The sequence below is a fragment of the Triticum aestivum genome, chromosome 2B (assembly GCF_018294505.1).
Source record: "Triticum aestivum cultivar Chinese Spring chromosome 2B, IWGSC CS RefSeq v2.1, whole genome shotgun sequence".
In the NCBI taxonomy this organism is placed as follows: Eukaryota; Viridiplantae; Streptophyta; class Magnoliopsida; order Poales; family Poaceae; genus Triticum; species Triticum aestivum.
The window spans coordinates 82613044-82636057 of record NC_057798.1 but is presented as its reverse complement, the minus strand read 5'-3'; positions in this window follow the sequence as shown (position 1 = coordinate 82636057).

Sequence of the window (23014 nt, the reverse complement as noted above, 5' to 3'; positions counted from 1 at the left end):
GGTGAATGCCGATATTTATTTCTCTCTTCAACGACTGTCACGAGTTCTGAGCTGCTTTTCGGCCATCTCGTATAGCTGTTGAGTTTCTTTTTGTCACAGTAACCCTATAGCTGCTTTCGGCTATTTTAGGGAGCTGCCACTTTCTTCTTATCGACCCGGTCTCATGCTCTGAGCTGCTTTTCAGCCGTCCTGAGTCGTGGTTGAGTTATCTCAGTAATGTGCCAGATCTGAGTTGTAAAGACCATTCTGGTGGCTACTGATTTATTTCTCGATTTCTTGCATGGGTTCGGATGATCATTTTCCTATGGTCAAAACTTCAGAGGTGTTGAACCTGCCATTTAATGGGTTACCATGTCAGAAGATGCGGATAAGAGTATGCCTGTCAGAATATTGCACTCGACAGAAACTATGGTCTCACAGAGAGATAATATGTCAGGATCCCGACTCAATGCCACATCGATCTAGCATGTAACACCTCATATCACTTTGCGGCCTCACGCACGGTATCCCCACGGGTGTCGCCTTACCTTTACCCGGGACCGTTTGCGCCTTTTGGCACACGTATATGATAGTGTCGCTAGCATCCATATGATAAGGAGCCCGGGCTGACATGGCTAGTCGTAAACCCAAAGTGGCACAAACTTACAGGGACAGGCATCCATGACCCAGCATCGAACGTGTCGGTCATCAGCGAGTGAATCCAGGCTGTAGCACTGGGCTAACAGGACTCCGGTGAACTGGGCTATAGCGGGCTAACAGGACTCCGGTATTCATCGCGTGACATTTCCTTGAAGGGATAGACACAGGAACGAAGAAGGACACATGCCGGCCAGCATAAGTGTTTCGGAGCAGTAGCAAGCTACCATGGCTCAGTGGAAGCACTAGGAGACATTTCCCGGTAAGAGAGGCTACTAAGGATAAACAACTAGATAGTCAGATCCCACACATACCAAGCATTTCAATAACATACACACAATATGTTCGATATGTGCAAATACAACATGGCATCACAACATGACCCTACAACTCAAGTATTTTATTCAATAGGCTCCGAGGAGCGAGTTATTACAAACATGGGTCTCATGACCCAACAATCAGAGCATAGAAGTCAAAGCACATGCGGAAGCTTAACATGTCTGAGTACAGGCATCTACAAATGAAAAAGGCTGAGAAGCCTGTCTATCTACCAGATTCAGCCAAGGGCACAAGATCATAGCTGAGCTAACAAGCTAAACGTCGAAGTCCACGTGGAACTACTAGCGAGACTGAAGTCTCTCTGCAAAAACATAAATTAAGCAACGTGAGTACAAATGTACCAAGCAAGACTTACATCAGAACTAACTACATATGCATCATTATCAACAAAGGGGATGGTGGGGTTTAACTACAGCAAGCCAGCTTTGACTCGGTGGCTATCCTGAACTACGACTGCAAGTAACTCTTTTGAGGTGGCGCACACGAGTCCACATATTCACCATATCAATACACCACTATGGATCCGCTCACGTCTCCCTACGAGAACGCCATCCATAGCACTCACGCTTATCTTGTGTATTTTAGAGTATCCACTTTCACTTGTCTATGGACTGTACAGGCAACCTAGAAGTCCTTTACCGCGGACACGGCTATTCGAATAGATAATGTTAACCCTGCAGGGGTCTACTTCTTCACACACGCTCTCACCACTTACCGCCGTTTACACGACATGTACTCGGGAACCTTCAAGCATAAGCGCAGTGAGGGTGTCGGCCACGACCTGACTAACCACACAAGTCTCTCGTCCAGGTTTATCGCCTATTCGGGTTCCATCCGCAAGGAGATCCGGCCGAGGTGTCGCTCACGGCCCCAAACGATGTGAGCAGGGTTCCCAAGCCCACCTCGACGGGTGGATCTACGCTTGGTACACTGTGCCACTATGCCTAGTCTGTCCCAAGCCCACCTGTACCGGGTGCCACTTGGTAGACTACTAACACTACCTACAAAAATCAGAAACTAGTTGCAACTCCTGGACAGAGATCAAGTTGATTAATAAGTCGAGAGAGTCAATTAAGGATCCCAATGTGTGGTAGTAGCTGTTCATGTATCACAAACACAGAACTCAGTTCCTGAGGACGGCTGCAATAAGACAACCCACCATGTACTCCTACATGGCCTCTCACCGCTACCTTTACCAAATCGTATTCACACACTTAGCTCTCAACAGTAGGACATGTTCACCACATTCCAATTCATCCCCGATGAATCAGACCTGACACAACTCTAAGCAATAGCAGGCATGACAAACAAACATGAATGAGTAGGCACATCAGGGCTCAAACAACTCCAACTCATGCTAGTGGGTTTCATCTATTTACTGTGGCAATGACAGGTTATGCTGAGGATAAAGGGGTTCAACTACCGCAGCAAGTACCAGTTGTATCGTTGTTGTCCTAATGTAGTAAAATAGAGCAAGAACGAGAGAGTGGGATTGTATCGGAATGAACAAGGGGGTTTTGCTTGCCTGGCACTTCTGAAGATAATATAGTTCTTCATCGGTGTCATCGATCACATCGTCGGTACACATCTTTCGAGAGGGGACAAATACCGGCAAACAAATAAGAACACAATCAATGCAATGCAACAATATGATGCATGATCAAGACATGGCAATATGTTGTGGTTTGAGCTAATGCATCTAGAAGCAGGTTAAATGAAGGTTGTTTGAACCAAGAGTTCAAATTCAAACTCCATATGTGCTTATTTAAATGCCAATTATGCAAATTGTCTTATACAGCAACCTTAGGGTGTTCAAACATGCATGAAAATGGTACAGATGGATAGATTGGATTTTTCTGATCATTTTGATATATAAAACTTTGCATTTGGAGTTACCGTTGATTTTCTATGATTTGTAGAAGTTTTGGGTATTTTCTGGAATTTTCTGAATTATTTTAAATCCAGAAAATTATTAACTGTGTCAGCGTTGCGTCGCTGTGATGTCAGCAGGTCAAAGGCGCCAGCCCAGGTCAAACCTAACGGCTGGAACCCACACGTCAGTGTAACAACTAACTAACAAGGTTAGTTAGTGTTAAGTTAGCACTAACCTAGGTTAGTTAGGGCCTGGGCCCACTGGTTAGTGTCTAAACTAACTGTCAGGGTTAATTAGCACTAATCTAAATCTAACTAAAAGTTAACAGAGATAGGCCCGCATGTCAGTGACCCTGGGAGGGTCAAACTGGGGTCAAACTAGGTCAAACGAGTTCAAACCTGCCGGCGACTCAATGCCGGCAAGGCCCGAGATGGCGGCGCGGCTCGGAAATCGCCCACGGTGTCCAAATGGGCGGTGTAGAGGCTCTACGGGTGCAGCGCGACGCGGCGCGTCTAACGGGGCAAGCGGGAGCAGCTGGGGTGAACCGAGCTCGTCGGAAGCAAGCTCGCGGCGGCGGCTGGAGTTCGGCCAACGAAGGGCTAGGCGATGCAGGGCGCTAGGGGAGGCTTTGGTGTGTGCTACGTGCTCCTGGTGAGGTGTGGTGCACGGTGGTGTGCCCTGCTTCAAGCCACTTTGGCTCTGGCCACGACGGCGACGTGCGGTGGCGGCGGCGGGCGCGGTCGAGCTTGGTGTAGTTGTTGCGGTGCTCGAGAGCGAGAACGGGAAGGGGAAGGAGTAAGAGGAGCTCACGGGGAGTGCAGGGGTCGTCGAAGCGGGCTTGGGGAAGGCTCGGAGAAGATGGCGCGGCCGCGGAGATCTCGGCGTCTGAGGAGGAAGAAGGCGAGGTAGCCGGCGATGCAGGGCGGCAGGCGTCGCGTGGCTCTGCGTAGATGATGAAGACGACCCAGCGGTTCTCCTGGGCAGGTCAGCGAGGCGAGGGGAGCTCGGTGGGCACGGCTATGGCAAGCGGTAGCGACGGCGGCGCTCGGGGAAGAGAGGGGGAGGGAGCCAGTGGAGGGGATGAGCATGGGGAGAGTGAGAGAGCGTCGAGGGGGCCACGTGGCGTCTCCAGGGGGTCAAAGCGAGCAGAGAGGCAGGAGGAGGTGGAAGCAGGAGGTGGCTGCGGCTCGGCTGTGCGCGCGCCACACACGATGCCAGAACGCATGGGGAAGACGACGCGCGAGGAGGTGGGCTGGGCTGGCCAACCGGGCCGGCCAGGTGGGCTTTGGTGGGTGCCAGGTAAGTTCCAGGTAAGCCTTTGTTCTCTTCCTATTTTTATTTCTCTTTCTATTTCTGAAATTTTGTTTGGCTTTAATAAAAATGCCAGGGCATTTCCAAAAATCATGAAACTGCTCAATGTCACTGTTTGGAATATTTCCAACAGCAAACATTTCAGTTTGTGATTATTTGAGCATTTAAAATATTATTTAGCAATTAAATGCCCAAATGCAAATACCATATGAATTAATTCAAAAATCCAGAATGGCCTCGAAAAATATGCACCATTTTTGGGAGAGGTTGAAGACTAATCCAAAAATGATGAACTTTTCTAAAGGGCATTTTGGGTTCATTGAGAATATTTTTATTTGAACCTAGTTGATTTGATCTGGTGCTAGGGTTTGAGCAATCCCCATTTCAACTTTCAAATAAATTAGACATGATGCAACAACCAAGCTAGTCCAAGTGCATAGCAAGGCTAGGGATGTGACAACTCACCCCCGCTAAACAAGAATCTCGTCCCGAGATTCAAGCATAGGGTAGAATGAAGGGGGGAACGCAGCTAACACAATCTTCACGACCCAGGTTGCACTTCAATTGAACGTTGATTCAATCACCATCTTGTCTCGTCGTCTTGTTCTGAGAATTCCAGCTAACATGACAAAGAGAGGATAGAGAAAAAGTCTAAAAGGATCGATCTTATTGAAGGTCGAACAACTTTGGATCAACTCAGGGAATGAGACATAGCAACATCTCTCAAGCCGAGACACGAAGCACACATCTAGAGGGATGGAGTGAAATAGATGATAAAGGTTCACTAGGTACACAACAATTCCACACTTAAGAGGGTGGTGAACAGTTGTCAACGTAGCAAGGATTTGAGTTGCCATGATACCATAACGAGATACCTTAGAGGAGGGTGACTCGTAGAATTATTCCTTAAGTGGCAAAAAGAATTACTTTTGATTCAGAGATCAATAAAATTCTCTAGACCAACCTAAGGCAAATCTCGAGCGATCGTTTGGAGGAGTTCGGTAGAATGGCATACTCGGACTAGAATGGATGATGTGAACTACCTTGTTGAAGACAACGCGATGAATGATTTTTGCTTATCATCAGGAATGGATGGGACTCATGGTAAGTCCACTTTTGAAGATTATCCTGGACAGTAACTGATGAGAAGGCAGCCCATGGAAATTTGGCATGATGGGGTGCAAGCTGGGAACAGAATGCAAATGTTGGGAATGTTCCAACCATCATATCTGCCTGAGATTCAGATCTAGTTGGTGTCAGGATATTTCAGACTCACCGAGTCTAGAAAGAAAAATGAAAGTTTGCAACGCAAATCGATGAGATGACGTTGCGAGATTCTCGGGGAATGAACTACAATAGCAAGCTCCAAAACATGAGCTGGTTCTGCTACAACATGTGAACACGCTGTCCCAGACAAACATGATCACATGGTAGTCTTGCAATAAAACACTACCGAGTTCAGGTAGGGAACCATCATTGAGATATCAAAGTCCTTGTGCACTTATCGATGAACTTCTTATCCTTGAACAAATCAATCAGTGGCTTGGTGTGCTAGGGATGCGTATGGAATGAAGATGATCAGTCTATCAGACCATAGAATACTTTGCACGTGCATGACTGACTTGGGATGATTCCAGAGGAGGTAAAACAAGCCTTCTCAAATTCATGGCGGCAATTTGCATCAAGTGCACATGAATTAGAGGGACTCACTTCTTCCGTCCAAGCATATTCTTCATGAACGGAACATGAAGATAATGCTTATAAAGTTTCCAATACTAGGTGGATGTTCAACACAAATCATGGAGAAGATAACAATGTTGTTGATGGGCTCAACAACAATTCATCCAGGTTTCCATGAAGATGAAATTCCATAATTATGTGAACAAGTGATAGCATTGGTCAGGCCCAAAAGATATAATGGTGTATGCTCGAGGAAACAACCACAAGTAAGACAACATTACGAATATCGTTGGTTCTGACTTGATTTGACGATAGCCCATATGCAAATCAAAGGTTTAGTAAGACCATAGATCCAGCAATTGATCACGAGGACCAATCAATGAAGATATCATCTTTCTTCAACGCTCATGCACAAGGATATCCCTTTGGAATGAACTGAGTCAGACAAGCTTTTATCTTCCAACTCTCCAAGTTGTCATTTAGCTTAGACAACTAGTTTAGGGTATCCAACATAGATTCTTGGAGACAGGGAGGCTTGGAGGAAAACCAACATTATCATGAACTCAACATAGCGGTCACGTGACAACCGGGTAATACTTCCGAGAAGATATTCGGAACGTCACGAACCACCGATATGTTACTAAGCTCGAGAACAATCTTGCTTTTCAGAGCAAGACGATTGATCAAATAAGCAAGGGATTGAATAATCCTACCTCATTGATCAAAGAGTGCACCAGAAATATGGACTAGGTAGCACGATCAATCTTAGAATGATGATTCCATAACCAACACACTAAGAATGAGATTTTCGTCCATTAACCACTAAGCAACATTGTTGCTAGGGGTATTGATTTCACACATCATGATTCACTTGTCGGTATTCCGGTCGCAGCAACACGGGGAGCCGAGAAATGGATAATGAGGGCGAGAAGTATCACTATATCAAGAGTTCATAAGAGGGTGTGCAATTCTCACGATACTCTTGACATAAAGAAGGTAATACTTCAAGGTAGAACAGACCAGAAGCTGGATTGGCATTTTGATCTATGGAATACAACTTCTTTGACCCAATCCTAGATATGGATGAGGTACTGGAGTTTGTTTCTCCTAGTCATTCCAGAGTAGAATGGCTTGACGGACCACAAGGGTAATAGGCACCGATGAACAAATGCACGCATACTCTTGACTATCAATTGATAGACGAGGGTCGGAATACAATTAAAGAGAGACAACCCAAGAGAACATATGATTTTCTGAGTTGTGGATGCATGGACTAGCATGTCAAATGAGTTCAACATATTTCTTCCGGATAACCCATGCAGAAAGATTGAACTGGCAGAGTCACGATATAGAGAGAAGAACTCATCAAGAGCACTCTGGTTGTGATCTTTTGGCTCAACGAGGAACTGCTGCCATAAGTAGTTCATGGTATTTGGAAGAACGATATACCACGAATCTCGAGGACTATCGCAAAGGTTACTAATAACCTAAAGGAACGAGCAAACACTATCAACATGAAGTAGGTGGGGTGAATCTCGGGTTCAAAACCCAAGGAGTAGAATACCTACTACTAAGTAGCATCACGGGATGCTTTCGGGAATAAAGGCCAGAATCACACACTGGGACACAATTCATGGCTAGATTACTAGATGATCCCCTAAGACACCTAGGGTCATAATAAGAACTCCAACATATATGTCGAGGCAATAGAATACCTCAACTCAGCAATTAGTGTGATTAACCTGGCCGAAAGGAACATCAAAACCAGAGGGAAAGGATTTGCAAGTGCATCAGACTATATAGAAACCTGGAATGTCTCGGACAGCATAATGGCTGTAAATGCTTAAAAGAATTTGAGACATGATACAAAAATGGTGGCATAGCCACTCAGAAGCACAATATCAAAGTTCTGGGATCAACTATAAATACACAAAAGTAGTAGGAACTGAACCGAGGCTTAAAAACCACAAATCCTACAAGTCTACGGATTAGTAACACGTGATCCTGATAGAAAGAAGAGAAAGCCTAGTTTCTTAACCCCATAGGAAAGATAAGATGACTCGGATCAGAAGGCATAAGGTATAAGGAGTAAAAGAGCCTTACGTTCCATCCCACGATCAATTCCCTTATATAACTAAAGCATTTCTAGACTCAACTTCGACCAATTTGGCTTGGTAATCCTACAGGCAGTCAGGCTTTGATACCAAAGCTGTTAGGACCCCGACTCAATGCCACATCGATCTAGCATGTAACACCTCATATCACTTTGCGGCCTCACGCACGGTATCCCCACGGGTGTCGCCTTACCTTTGCCCGGGACCGTTTGCGCCTTTTGGCACACGTATATGATAGTGTCGCTAGCATCCATATGATAAGGAGCCCGGGCTGACATGGCTAGTCGTAAACCCAAAGTGGCACAAACTTACAGGGACAGGCATCCATGACCCAGCATCGAACGTGTCGGTCATCAGCGAGTGAATCCAGGCTGTAGCACTGGGCTAACAGGACTCCGTGAAGCGGGCTTTAGCGGGCTAACAGGAATTCGGTATTCATCGCGTGACATTTCCCCGAAGGGACAAACACAGGAACGAAGAAGGACACATGCCGGCCAGCCTAAGTGTTTTGGAGCAGTAGCAAGCTACCATGGCTCAGTGGAAGCACTAGGAGACATTTCCCGGTAAGAGAGGCTACTAAGGATAAACAACTAGATAGTCAGATCACACACATACCAAGCATTTCAATAACATACACACAATATGCTCGATATGTGAAAATACAACATGGCATCACAACATGACCCTACAACTCAAGTATTTTATTCAATAGGCTCCGAGGAGCGAGTTATTACAAACATGGCTCTCATGACCCAACAATCAGAGCATACAAGAGAAAGCACATGCGGAAGCTTAACATGTCTGAGTACAGACATCTACAAATCAAAAAGGTTGAGAAGCCTGTCTATCTACCAGATCCAGCCAAGGGCACAAGATCGTAGCTGAGGTAACAAGCTAAATGTCGAAGTCCACATGGAACTACTAGCGAGACTGAAGTCTCTCTGCAAAAACATAAATTAAGCAACGTGAGTACAAATGTAACAAAGGGGATGGTGGGGTTTAACTGCAGCAAGCCAGCTTTGACTCGGTGGCTATCCTGAACTACGACTGCAAGTAACTCTTTTGAGGTGGCGCAGACGAGTCCACATATTCACCATATCAATACACCACTATGGATCCGCTCCCGTCTCCCTACGAGAACGCCATCCATAGCACTCACGCTTATCTCGCGTATTTTAGAGTATCCACTTTCACTTGTCTATGAACTGTACAGGCAACCCAAAAGTCCTTTACCGCGGACACGGCTATTCGAATAGATAATGTTAACCCTGCAGGGATGTACTGCTTCACACACGCTCTCACCACTTACCGCCATTTACACGACATGTACTCGGCAACCTTCAAGCTGAAGCCCAGCGAGGGTGTCGGCCATGACCTGACTAACCACACAAGTCTCTCGTCTAGGTTTATCGCCTATTCAAGTTCCATCCGCAAGGAGATCCGGCCGGGGTGTCGCTCACAACCCCAGACGATGTGAGCAGGGTTCCCAAGCCCACCTCGATGGGTGGATCTATGCTTGGTACACTGTGCCACTGTGCCTAGTCTGTCCCAAGCCCACCTGTACCGGGTGCCACTTGGTAGACTACTAACACTACCTACAAACACCATAAACTAGTTGCAACTCCTGGACAGAGATCGAGTTGATTAATAAGTCGAGAGAGTTAATTAAGGATCCCAATGTGTGGTAGTAGCTGTTCATGGATCACAAACACAGAACTCAGTTCCTGAGGACGGCTGCAATGAGACAACCCACCATGTACTCCTACATGGCCTCTCACCACTACCTTTACCAAATCGTATTCACACACATAGCTCTCAACAATAGGACATGTTCACCACATTCCAATTCATCCCCGATGAATCAGACCTGACACAACTCTAAGCAATAGCAGGCATGACAAACAAACATGAATGAGTAGGCACATCAGGGCTCAAACAACTCCTACTCATGCTAGTGGGTTTCATTTATTTAATGTGGCAATGACAGGTCATGCTGAGGATAAAGGGGTTCAACTACCGCAGCAAGTACCAGTTGTATCGTTGTTGTCCTAATGCAGTAAAATAGAGCAGGAGCGAGAGAGTGGGATTGTATCGGAATGAACAAGGGGATTTTGCTTGGCTGGCACTTCTGAAGATAATATAGTTCTTCATCGGTGTCATCGATCACATCGTCGGTACACGTCTTTCGAGAGGGGACAACTACCGGCAAACAAAGAAGAACACAATCAATGCAATGCAACAATATGATGCATCATCATGACATGGCAATATGATGTGGTTTGAGCTAATGCATCTACTAGCAGGTTAAATGAAGTTGGTTTGAACTAAGGGTTCAAATTCAAACTCCATATGTGCTTATTTAAATGCCAATTATGCAAATTGTCTTATGCAACAACCTTAGGTTTTCCAAACATGCATGAAAATGGTACAGATGGATAGATTGGATTTTTCTGATCATTTTTCATATATAAAACTTTGCATTTGGAGTTACGGTTGATTTTCTATGATTTGTAGAAGTTTTGGGTATTTTTTGGAATTTTCTGAATTATTTTAAGTCCAGAAAATTATTAACTGCATCAGCTTTGCGTCGCTGTGACGTCAGCAGGTCAAAGGTGCCAGCCCAGGTCAAACCTGACGGCTGGAACCCACATGTCAGTGTAACAACTAACTAACAAGGTTAGTTAGTGTTAAGTTAGCACTAACCTAGTTTAGTTAGGGCCTGGGCCCACTGGTTAGTGTCTATACTAACTATCAGGGTTAATTAGCACTAATCTAAATCTAACTAAAAGTTAACAGAGATAGGCCCGCACGTCAGTGACCCTGGGGGGTCAAACTGGGGTCAAACCGGGTCAAACGAGGTCAAACCCGCCGGCGACTCAACACCGACAAGGCCCGAGACGGCGGCACGGCTCGTCAATCGCCCACGATGTCCATACGGGCGGCGGAGAGGCTCTACGGGTGCAGCGCGACGAGGCGCATCTAACGGGGCAAGCGGGAGCAGCTGGGGTGGACCGAGCTCGTCGGAAGCGAGCTCGCGGCGGCGGCCGGAGTTCGGCCAATGGCTGGCTAGGCGATGCAGGGCGCTAGGGGAGGCTTTGGTGTGTGCTACGTCCTCCTGGTGAGGTGTGGAGCACGATAGTGTGCCCGACTTCGAGCCACTATGGCTCTAGACATGACGGCGATGTGCAGTGGCGGCGGCGCGCGCGGTCGAGCTCGATGCAGTCGCTGCGGTGCTCGAGAGCGAGAACAGGAAGGGGAAGGAGGAAGAGGAGCTCACGGGGAGTGCAGGGGCCGTCGAATCGGGCTCGGGGAAGGCTCGGAGCAGACGGTGCGGCCGTGGCGATCTCGGCGTCCGAGGGGGAAGAAGGTCAGGTAGCCGGCGATGTAGGGCGGCAAGCGTCGCGTGGCTCTGCGTACATGATGAAGATGACCCTGCGGTTCTCCTGGGTAGGTCAGCGAGGCGAGGGGAGCTCGGCGGGCACGGCTATGGCAAGCGGCGACGATGGCGGCGCTCGGGGAAGAGAGGGAGAGGGAGCCAGAGGAGGGGATGAGCATGGGGAGAGTGAGAGAGCGTTGAGGGGGGCGCGTGGCATCTCCAGGGGGTCGAGGAAGCCAGCAGAGAGGCAGGAGGAGGTGGAAGCAGGAGGTGGCCGCTGCTCGGCTGTGCGCGCGCCACGCACGATGCCAGAAGGCATGGGGAAGACGACGCGTGAGGAGGTGTGCTGGGCTGGCCAACCGGGCCGGACAGGTGGGCTTTGGTGGGCGCCAGGTAAGTTCCAGGTAAGCCTCTGTTCTCTTCCTATTTTTATTTCTCTTTCTATTTCTGTAATTGTGTTTGGCTTTAATAAAAATGCTAGGGCATTTCCAAAAATCATGAAACTGCTCAATGTCACTGTTTGGAATATTTCCAACAGCAAACATTTTAGTTTGTGATTATTTGAGCATTTAAAATATTATTTATCAATTAAATGCCCAAATGCAAATACCATATGAATTAATTCAAAAATCCAGAATGGCCTCGAAAAATGTGCACCATTTTTGGGAGAGGTTGAAGACTAATCCAAAAATGATGAACTTTTCTGAAGGGCATTTTGGGTTCATTGAGAATATTTTTATTTGAACCTAGTTGATTTGATCTGGTGCTAGGGTTTGAGCAATCCCTATTTCAACTTTCAAATAAATTAGACATGATGCAACAACCAATCTAGTCCAAGTGCATAGCAAAGCTAGGGATGTGACATAATATGACCCTGCTCCTTCACCCAAGGATCCAGACAAGAAAGCAGTAATGAAGGAGCAAGACTGAAAATTGTTGCAAGACCCACATGCATGGTGTCGATACCCGGACAGTCTGAGTCCGTATGGATCCCCATGGATATTCACTTAAGAGGCCTACTCAATTTTGGTAAGGCAGGTCATATCCAGACAACCCGCTCAATTGACCGCATGTGCTTAGATTTGCCAGTATCGAATACATGGGTTTGTGAAGTCGGATCAAAGGTCAGTTCAACAGTATGACTCCAGCAACTATATTGAACACTACAAAAAAATACACTTCCGTGATGATACGTGTTTGTCAAAGTAGGTCGCATTTTTTGTCATACATGTACATCCATGACAAATTTATGACAGAATCAAGATAGTCATACCTGCGCTGTCGTAGAAGTGTTCCATAATATTACCAAAATTATCATCATGGAAGTGTCCACTTCCATGACGATAAATCACGCGTCATAGAAGTGCTTTCGTCAAGGGTGACCAACACATGGCATCCACCGTAACAGAACGCCGTTAAGCTATCGGCTCCGGTTTTGGATCCGATAACCCGTTAACAGCCCCGACCAATGGGGATTTTCCACGTGTAAAGTAATCATTGGCAGGAGATAACAGGTGTCAGCTCACCGTTGGGACAGATGTCATCCACTCATTGGACACAAAGCGCCTATGATACGTCGACACATGGCACGGCCCAATAAAGCCCGGCCCGTTTGACTTGGTCAAAGGGTGACGGGCCGGCCCATGGCAAGCCTGTTAACGGCATGTTCGCATATAGCCCATTTACAGCCTACTATCCCAGGGCCCGTTTACGGCCTATCCGTATTAGTCCCAGTAGCGTCATCTAGGCCGTCCAATAAAATTCCAGCCTCTTTTAACTTCCGGCCCATGTATGGCCCATGACGTCTTTCAGCCCATATGAGGCCCTTAGTAACCCTCGGCCCCTTAACCGCCCATGGTAAAACTGGCCCTAATGAACAGTGTATCACTTTATACCCATTAACGGCCCATTATTCCGTTGGGTCGTTTCCGGCCCATGATATCTTTCAGCCTTCTCAGGGCCCATTTAATCTTGAGCTCATTTCCAGCATTCAGTTACTTACGGCCCGCTACTGTCATTTTCGGCTTGTGGTCCAAATTCAGCCCATGGTTACAGTCGGCCCATTTGCGGCCCGTTAATACGTTGGGCCGTTTTCATGTCGAAATAACCCCGTTGGGCTGTTTTCATAGAGTTATCAAATACGGCCAATAAACGGCCCGTTATTGTCCACGAATAGTACGGCCCATGATTGGCGAAATGATGATACGCCCGGTAGAAGGCCCATGGATCCTACGACCCGTAAAAGGCCCATGGATTGTATGGCCCGTAGAAGGCCCATGGACGCCAATGGATCCTACGGCCCGTAGAAGGCCCATGGATCATACGGCCCGCATGAGGCCCATGGTTACAACAGTCCATGTGTTGCCATGATTATTAGAAAAACACAGAAAAAGAAATCAAGTGACTACAAGCAAACAACCAAACAAGACAATAAGGAAATAAATAAGCAAGCAATTAACGCTAGCCTATTACCGCTATTACACATATTGCATCCACTGGGCATCAAAGTTCGCCACCGATGCAAATATAGGGAAGAAAGCAGCATATTGCATACACTGGCCGTCAAAATTGGCCACCAGTGCAAATAAACGCGACAGCAAAACAAGAGCATAACTGAAACAACTTCATAAGAGCTCAAGAAACATGGTGTCCACCATGCAGGCAATAAGCTTAGCAAGCTTATTAGCTTTGTCCCGTTTGGCGCTAAAATCCTCCAACACTTGCTGTTGCACCAGAAAGTATGCATCTGAGTGCTCCAGGGACTTCGGCAGTCATTCCGCTTCTTGTCGCAGCACAGCTGATCGATGTCTTGCAGCTTCTAGTTGAGACTCAAGAAACCTAACTGATTCAGACAGTGAGTTTGAATAGCTTGTGCAAGCGGTAGTGGCCAGTAACTCGAACACTAAACCAAGACAGGACTTTGGGGTTGTCTCACTGTCTTCAAGATATTCTTCCTTAGTTGTTTTATCAGCTTTGTTGGAGACCAACAAGGATGTGTCACCATCCTAAACCTTATCTGCATTACTTCCTTTACCATTGCTTAATAAGGCACTCTTCCCCAATATTCTGTCAGCATTCTAAAAGAAGAAACAAGCAGACACATGACAGGTTTAGCATGTACTAGTATATGAAACTCATTTCGGTGAACCAGTTCATTAGTATGGTGGACAGGATTAAACTACCAAGTATTCTATTGCCAAGTACTAGTACATAATAAAAGCATCAAACAATCATATATCTATGTCCTATGGTCACTGCATTGTCTTGCCAAATCAAAATAGAGACACGGTTCAAATCATATCAGTTCAAGACAAAGCAGCTATGAAAGAATACAAAGCATGGGAAACTACACGGCAGCACAAGATTTCAGATGGGTACCACGGGTCTACATGTACAACAACACTATTGGCTCTGTTGTGATGCTAGTAATGTGCATGATATGAGAAGTCAACTGTATACACAATTGAAATTGAAATCAACAGCGCTATTGATAAGAGCAATCCTGTTAAAGAAACATGCGTGAACATACCGGCTGTGCCATTGGAGTTTCGATTGGATCCTTCAATTTAAAAAAAAATTGTATGAGTAAATACAGTGGTACAAGAGCAAAGCAGTGTGCACAATAGCAATCATGGTTAGAAAAAGGTGCGCCTAAGCGAGCGCGTAAGCGCACCTAGGCTCTAGGCATTGGCGAAACGCATTGCGCATAACTACGCTTAATCTGTGCATAACTGCACATAAGCATGCGCTTTGGTCAGTAAAGCGCAAGGCAGTGGCAAAACGCACAATTAACGCCTAGCACTTTTTTGAACTATGATAGCAACGGAATCTTAAATTAGAACAGTTGCTCTTCAATTTTAGGCACTTGTTCTACATGAACAGAGTACAGTAAGATGCAAGAATATAGTACTTAAAAATAGAAAATGAGCTCATAGACTAGTACAGAACAAGGTATTCCCAGTCATCGTCTAGCAAATGTGTCTCAGGAGAATGTAAGGGATTTTGATGAGTTTATTTGTCGGTGAAGTACATTTTCTTCAACTAATTCCGATAATTCCACCAAGCATTCTTGAAGATAGCAGAGGTATTAGCACAAGTTACCTCATCCTGAGTTTCCAAATCGGTCCTTCTCTATAGAGAAATATGGGAAAATTTGATGTATTATAACCATCATGGAGGTAGGATGTATGGGACAAAGCAAAGTAATTGCCATGAATAACATTACTTACACATAACTCCTGGACAAACACCTGCAACTGGCATTTTCCTTCATCCTCAATATAATATTTCCTAGATGGGAAGATACACACATACGATTTAACAACATCAAATGTGATAGATGCTAAACTACAACTAGCTGGTTGTGCTTCCTCCACAGGAATAGGCGTACTAACTGGTGGAGTTGGGGTTCACCGTGGTAGTACTGGCCCTTTGGGCACTGGAGCTGCCTTACTAACTGCTCTTGTCATGGAATTGTCATGGCAGATGTCCTTACTGTCAGGACTTAGTCGCGAGGCCAACGCATCTATGTGGTAGCTTGAGAGGGGTTGATCGGGACGAGAGACGCAACACGCAAGACAAGGATTTAGACAGCTTCGGGCCCCGGGAAACATCATCCAGTAATAATCCTACATGCTATTTGTGGCTAGGTCTCATTATGATCATGAGAGAGTCGATGGTAAGACGGCTCTTCCTTTCCGTCTAGCCCTAGATCTTGTTTCTTCTTCCTCTTTGAGGTGCCCTGCCCCTCCTTATATAAGTTAGTGGGGCGAGTTACATGTGGAGTCCAAATAGGATTAGGACTAGCCTATCTTCTACTACAAGCCGGATACAAGTCCGGGTCTTGATTCCTTGTAAGGAAGATATTCCTCACGCCTTTCCTATTAAGCTGGCCTACCATAACGTAAGCCGGCCTTCTGGGCCTTGAGCCTCCTGGGCCCCCGGGTCTTGTCGCTCCTCTGATCCGCTTGCCAAGTTACCCATAAGTCGCCAGGATCAGGCGGGTCACTTAGTGTGTCGTCCAGCCAGGGCGGGTCAGTCGCCAAGTCCGGCCGGGTTATACTTCCGGCCGGGTTACACCGTGGGGTATATCCCCGACATTAGCCCCCAAGTTTATCTTGGATTTATCCATGGTAAACTCATGTTGCAAAATAAACACAAGAACAAATTTGACAGGTTATGCTCCGGGTTAAGATTTCTTGTAAATCGGCACCTGAACAACCTTAAGTCCTTGTCATTTCCTTCTTCTAGAAAATCCGGGTAAATAGACTAGCTTCACAATCAATTTGCTTGTAGAAGAAATATTGTAAACAAATAATCCATTTGAGTCGGCTTCCAAAGCGCCGGCTTAAAAAATATAGGTCTTGAAATACTCATCTGATTCTCAACCGGCTTAAAGATATAGATATTGCTGAGTTATAATTTCCAAAATCACCAGGTTATAAAGACTGATGATGTTGAGTCATAATTGTTGTTGACACCGGGTCATGTAATTGATCTTCCTGATTTACTCAAAGTTGAGAATTTTGAAGATGTTCCCTCTTTATATGCATAATACCTATAGCCCCCAAGTCTTAAGAGGAGAACATAGTGACAAGTTAAGACTTGTTTCAATATAAGTGTTTCAACCTTGAAGAAATCCGGGTTATTCATCTCTATCATTAGTCATAAAACTGAATATTCCATATATGTAGCCCCCAAGTACCGGGTTGTCATGCTTGCAGCAACCTGGGACATGTAATTGCCTTATGCTGGTAAAATTTCAACCAGTGTAGCCCCCAAGGGCCGGGTCATTATGCAATAAAGAGCAGGGACTTCATAAATATGACCATGTAGACTTGAACAACAACATGTAGTCCCCAAGGGCCGGCTTAGTAAGATAATACTAAGCTGGGACTTTATACATACTTCATTGAAAATAATATCATATGATGTAACCCTCACCATGGGGCTCGAACCCACGTCCATAAGCTTAAGAGCTTTGTACTCTACCAACTGAGTAGTGGACCTTTCAATAAAATGGATTAAGACTTGTATACCTTGAATTGTTGATAGGAGCAATTGGTAGCCCCCAAGGCCCGGCTCATTACGATGTGATGAGTCGGGTCTTCAATGAGGTGAGCAAAAATGACTTTGCATTAGCCCGCAAGTGTCATGGTGCATGCTTGCAGCGACATAAGACTTGCATATTTGATGTAACCTCAATTTGAATAATGTATCCCCCAAGTGTTGGGTCGTAAGCCTGCAGCGACTCGGGACTATTCCTTCCATTGTAGAATAAATCATATCCATTAACAAAATAATAGCCATTACGCTGAAGCGACTTTGAAGACCTCCATCATAATATTGGCTATTAATAACCATAATAAGAATCCAGCCATGTTGGATATTAAAGATTTGAATAATATAATCCAGTATGAAAACCTCAATCATTCAATATCATCATGAAAATCCAGCCAGTTTTGGCTATTAAAGATTTGAGTACCTCATCGGTTGACAAGTAAATCCAGAGTTTAAATACCTGGCGGCTCTTGGCCGATGACGACTTAATGCGCATTCATTGTAAGCCGGAATTATTGTAACCCGGTGGCCTATAGCCCTTGAGAAAAGAAATAATTGATAACCCTTTTGAGACACCAATTTTAGTGATGAGCTTGGACTGAAGCATTTATATAAGTCATAGTTCTACAAATCATGCACAGAGTGTAAACAACATACGCCCTGGCGACTTAACGCCAAAAGCGAGGGCGGGTAACTACCCAAATATAGTCTTATCCTGCACACAAGTAGATCACAAGATCCCTATGATCCTTTGAATGATACCGCCAGTTTATGTGACCCAGACAGTGAAGTTGATAACTCAACTCTGTAAAAGCCGTCACATAAGATATTTGCGACAACTCAAATACTTGTGATTGTATAAAAATAGATTAAAAAATTTTGAGGCTTCTGATTCGAATACGATCAGTAAACCATTCCAAAGGGGTTAAGCTAAGATTCGAATATGATCATATAGCCCCCAGTGGCATTGGCGTTGCCGATCAAAGTGGGTATCGACAGCTATGTTCTCTTTGGTTCGAATACGACCTATGTTTGAACAGGAAGCCCCCAAATGACTTTAAAAGTTGTTTAACAACGCTGATTCGAATACGATCCACGTTGATTGCCAAAGGGGTTAAGCTATGATTTGGATACGATCAAGAAGCCCCCAAATAGGTTCAGCAGTTTGCTAATCAAAAGGGTATCGACAACTATGTTCTCTTTGGTTCGAATATGACCTATGTTTGAACAGGAAGCCCCCAATTGACCATATAAGTTTTGGCATTGCGCCGATCAAGAGGGTACTGATAGCTATGCCCGATGAGCAGGAAGCCCCCAAGTGACCATAATAAGATAAGCCGTAAGGCATGATACCTATGTTTGAACTGGCATCACGGCAGCAAGTTCTTTTTGCACCCTTTAATCTTTTTGAGAACTCGTACTTGTGAAAAATTAATTCTTTTTGAACCAGAAGTTTAAACCGGATTTGAAAGCTTCAAAACTTTGAGAGAGATAAGTTCACCTTGAGCCGGATTTGATCCGGATTTGAGAGCTTCAAAGCCTTGTGGTAAATAAATTTCCCTTGAACCGGTTTTTAAACCAGATATTAAGAGTGTCAGTGCTTTGTAGGAGAGAGATGTCTCTTGAACCGGATTTTAAATCGGAGTCTTCTTTTTAAGCCGGAAATTTTCTGACGGTCTTTAAATTTTTCACTAATGTAGCGGTAGCCTCTGGAACCGAGTTACCTTCCCTCCAATGACCCGGAGTTCTTGAATCCATTGAAACCAGCTAATTTTGCCGAGCCATACCATTGTAGCCCCCGAGTCTCAAGATGACTCGAAGAGTTGGCTTGAGATTCTCCATATTTGTCCATAGCAGAAGGTGTATATCATTGGCGTTGATAACGTGATGTGAATCCACAAAAAGTTCAGGTCACTGCGGCGGGTTATAAATGATCCCGTATGAACCGTGTCAGCAACTTGGCCAATGGTTCCTTCCAACTGGCTGTTTGAAGTTAACCAAACCATAGTAGCGGCGACTTGTGCGCCTGTCCATTGAGCCATCCAGTGCAGACGGCGGCTGATAATACATGATAATTTGCCTCCATTTTGTCGGAAGAAAACCGGGCTTCCCAAGTAGTGACTTGCTCATACTCAATAAACAACTCATGCAGACATGTGCGGTCCGATGCGTTGATGTAGACCAGGCCACGAGAGACGGAAGGTAAAGACGATCGCAACATCTGAGGCGGCACAGACAGATAAACCGGCCGTGGCATTGTAAGCCAGTGCGGAGGCAAGTTGTCCTCCTTGTTGTAAGCCGGCGTGGTCGCAAGAGACGACCACGACGTTGTAAGCCGGTGCGGGAGTCCGTTGAGCAACGACGACCACCTGTGCTGAACGTTGTCGGCGCGCCTCCATCTTCGCGGTATAATGCCACTTTGTAATGAATAATTCTCCTGCATATAGAAAATACCGTCGAGCAAAGTAGTTGTGCTCAGAGTAATTAAAGTATACTAAGAAAATGTATAGGAGAGACAACACCTGATTTATTTTTTGAACGCATGTGGGCATGGCCATTAGCGCGTAGCTGGTCTCCACATATGTGTATTCCATCCAATTTACGCAAACTGATCTCTGAAGAAAATCAGCCCAACACGGAGTACCAGCAATAGTCACGTTGGTTTATTCCTTAGATCTCTGCGGCCGGATTAAACATCAATCAGCACCAGCCTTTGTCTGCAAGTAACACTTTGTTTCTGTGGATATAATTAGCCCCCACTGCAAGAAACAGTAGCAGCGGCACCGATTCCCTCGGGACTTGAAGCTGGCGTTCCCCTAAGAATGGTGGTTTTAAACGCGACGGGTCCAGCGTAGCGGAGTGGAACCAGCGAACGAGCGGATCCGGTGATAGTAGCTGGTGGTTTTAGTGCTGCAGGGCCAGCAAAGCGGCGACTCGGAAGATCGACGCAATAAAAAACGCCAGCAAAAACTCTTGAGCATAATTGATCTGCAAGCATAAAATAGCACGAGCAGACAACATATGTTTTGTATAATGCAACTTTAATACGCAGAGCAATTTAACAGAGACGAGTGCACCTGATTACGTCCGTAGGCAGCGACTTTGAATAGTCTGATTGCTTCTTCACGGTTATTTATTTTGTTTTTCCTTGAGGGATGAAATGTGTGCCTTGGTTGAGGTAGTAGCAACAGACACGCACACGCGATCCTGGTACTACTGGCTTCCGGCCGATTCGCCAGTGACCGCTAACCTCGTGCACCAGGGCCACATGTACTGATGCGGGCCGCCTCCAGCTTTTGAAGGGCCGGGTCAGCAGCAGCGGAGGCGAGCTGAGCCTGGGGATTGGGCGAGGGCGAGGGCGAGGCTAGCCACGGAGGCAGGCGACTCAAGACCGCGACGACATGTGGCAGAGGTGGAGGTGAGGCTAGTGCGCTGGCTAGCCACGGCAGAGCGACAACATGAGGCCGAGCGAAGGCAGCCCTGAAGGAGCGACGGCCCGACGATCACGGTGGCGGAGGCGTTCGGGGTGGCTCGATAGCGGAGGAAGAGGCCGGCCGCAGAGACAGTGGCGGAGCGCCGGCGAGGGAGGTCGACCCGAGGCAGGCAGCTCGGAGGTGACTCGACGCAGAGGCAAAACCGGCGAAGCGCAGGCGGCCCATGGTGCAGACGATCGAACCGGGGCGGTTGACCCCGAGTCCACGCCCATCCCCTCCGGATCATGGCTTCTTTCTCTTTCCTTTCCCTTTTTTTATTCCTTCCTGGGTCGTAAAGTGGTTCACGTCCATCGATAGCCTGATTCGGACAAACGATACCTATCATCTGGGCAATCTGGATGCAGTATAGATAACCTTCTAGATTTTTGTCTTATATGCTTTGGTTTCCATCACGTGAAGGACCCATGATGGATTTGAGATGTTGCTTGGCCTAGATGCGGGACATCAATTTTCCTTGGAATCGTCTCCTCTGCCACCTGACCTGACACGTGGTGTGACCAAGTAGCAGCGGTCGAAGATGATTTTCTTTTTGATCCTTGATCTGATACATGTCGTATTGGGACTTGATCCTCATTGTCTGACTTCTGGATGAACAGTATTGTTTCCCCGGCGTAGGTCGCGACGCAAGGCTATGACCGGGTATCATATTGATTTCCTTTTGATGCGTGTGCTGATGACTCCCATGAATCTCACTGATGAACTCAGATTCGGCGTAAACTCTTCCATGCTGGCGCTTTCTTCATCCAATCGTGGTTTTCTCGCTCCCTAAGAAAATTCCCTCCAAGAACTCAACACCACCATGCACGAGCCCCACGATGGGCGCCAACTATCGTGGAATTGTCACGGTAGATGTCCTTAGTGTCAGGACTTAGTCGCGAGGCCAACGCATCAATGTGGTAGCTTGAGAGGGGTTGATCGGGACGAGAGACGCAACACGCAAGACAAGGATTTAGACAGCTTCGGGCCCCGGGAAACATCATCCGGTAATAACCCTACATGCTGTTTGTGGCTAGGTCTCATTATGATCATGAGAGAGTCGACGGTAAGCCGGCTCTTCCTTTCCGTCTATCCCTAGATCTTGTTTCTTCTTCCTCTTTGAGGTGCCCTGCCCCTCCTTATATAAGTTAGAGGGGCGGGTTACATGTGGAGTCCAAATAGAATTAGGACTAGCCTATCTTCTACTACCAGCCGGATACACGTCTGGGTCTTGATTCCTTGTAAGGAAGATATTCCTCACGCCTTTCCTCTTAAGCCGGCCTACCATAACGTAAGCCGGCCTTCTGGGCCTTGAGCCTCCTGGGCCCCCGGGTCTTGTCACTCCTCTGGTCCGCTTGCCAAGTTACCCATAAGTCGCCAGGATCAGGCGGGTCACTTAGTGTGTTGTCCAGCCAGGGCGGGTCAGTCGCCAAGTCCGGCCGGGTTATACTTCCGGCCGGGTTACACCGTGGGGTATATCCCCGACAGCTCTTGTTTGGGAGCTCTGTGGTGGAGATGGTGCTGTGTCAACAGGAACTGGGTTACTATCTGCTGGGGTTGGGGTTAGATTGGTTGAAGCTGGTTCTCTGTCCATCGCAGTAGGGGTACAATCTGCGAGAGTTTAGGTTATGTGTGGTAGGGCTGGTTCTCGTGCATGTACAACCGGGGTACTATCTCCACCAAGAGGTAGCACTGTTTTATTTGAAGACCGTGTTTTTAGTCCGCTAGGTGATGGCATTACCCACTCCAATTCAAATGGCTGATAAACAGGAAACATAGTTGAATGTACAGACATTGTATGAGAGACAGATGCAATAGATAGTGTGGAAAAAAGAGGGCATGAAATAGTTGACATGTATATTGTTTAACTAAAACGGATAGCATGGCATAATTTCACATATATGATGTCTATCTAAACTGGATAGCATAGCATAACATAATTCAAAGATATGATGAATAACTAAACAAGATCGCATGACATAATTCAGCTACATGTTATCTGAGTAATCAGGATCGCATCATTCAATTCACATATGTGATTTATATGCTAAACAGAGGGCATTAGATATGATGTCTGAACTAAGAACATGGTGTTGAATATTGTGTATATGATGTCTAATCTATGCAATGCAAGACACCATATGCATGATATGAG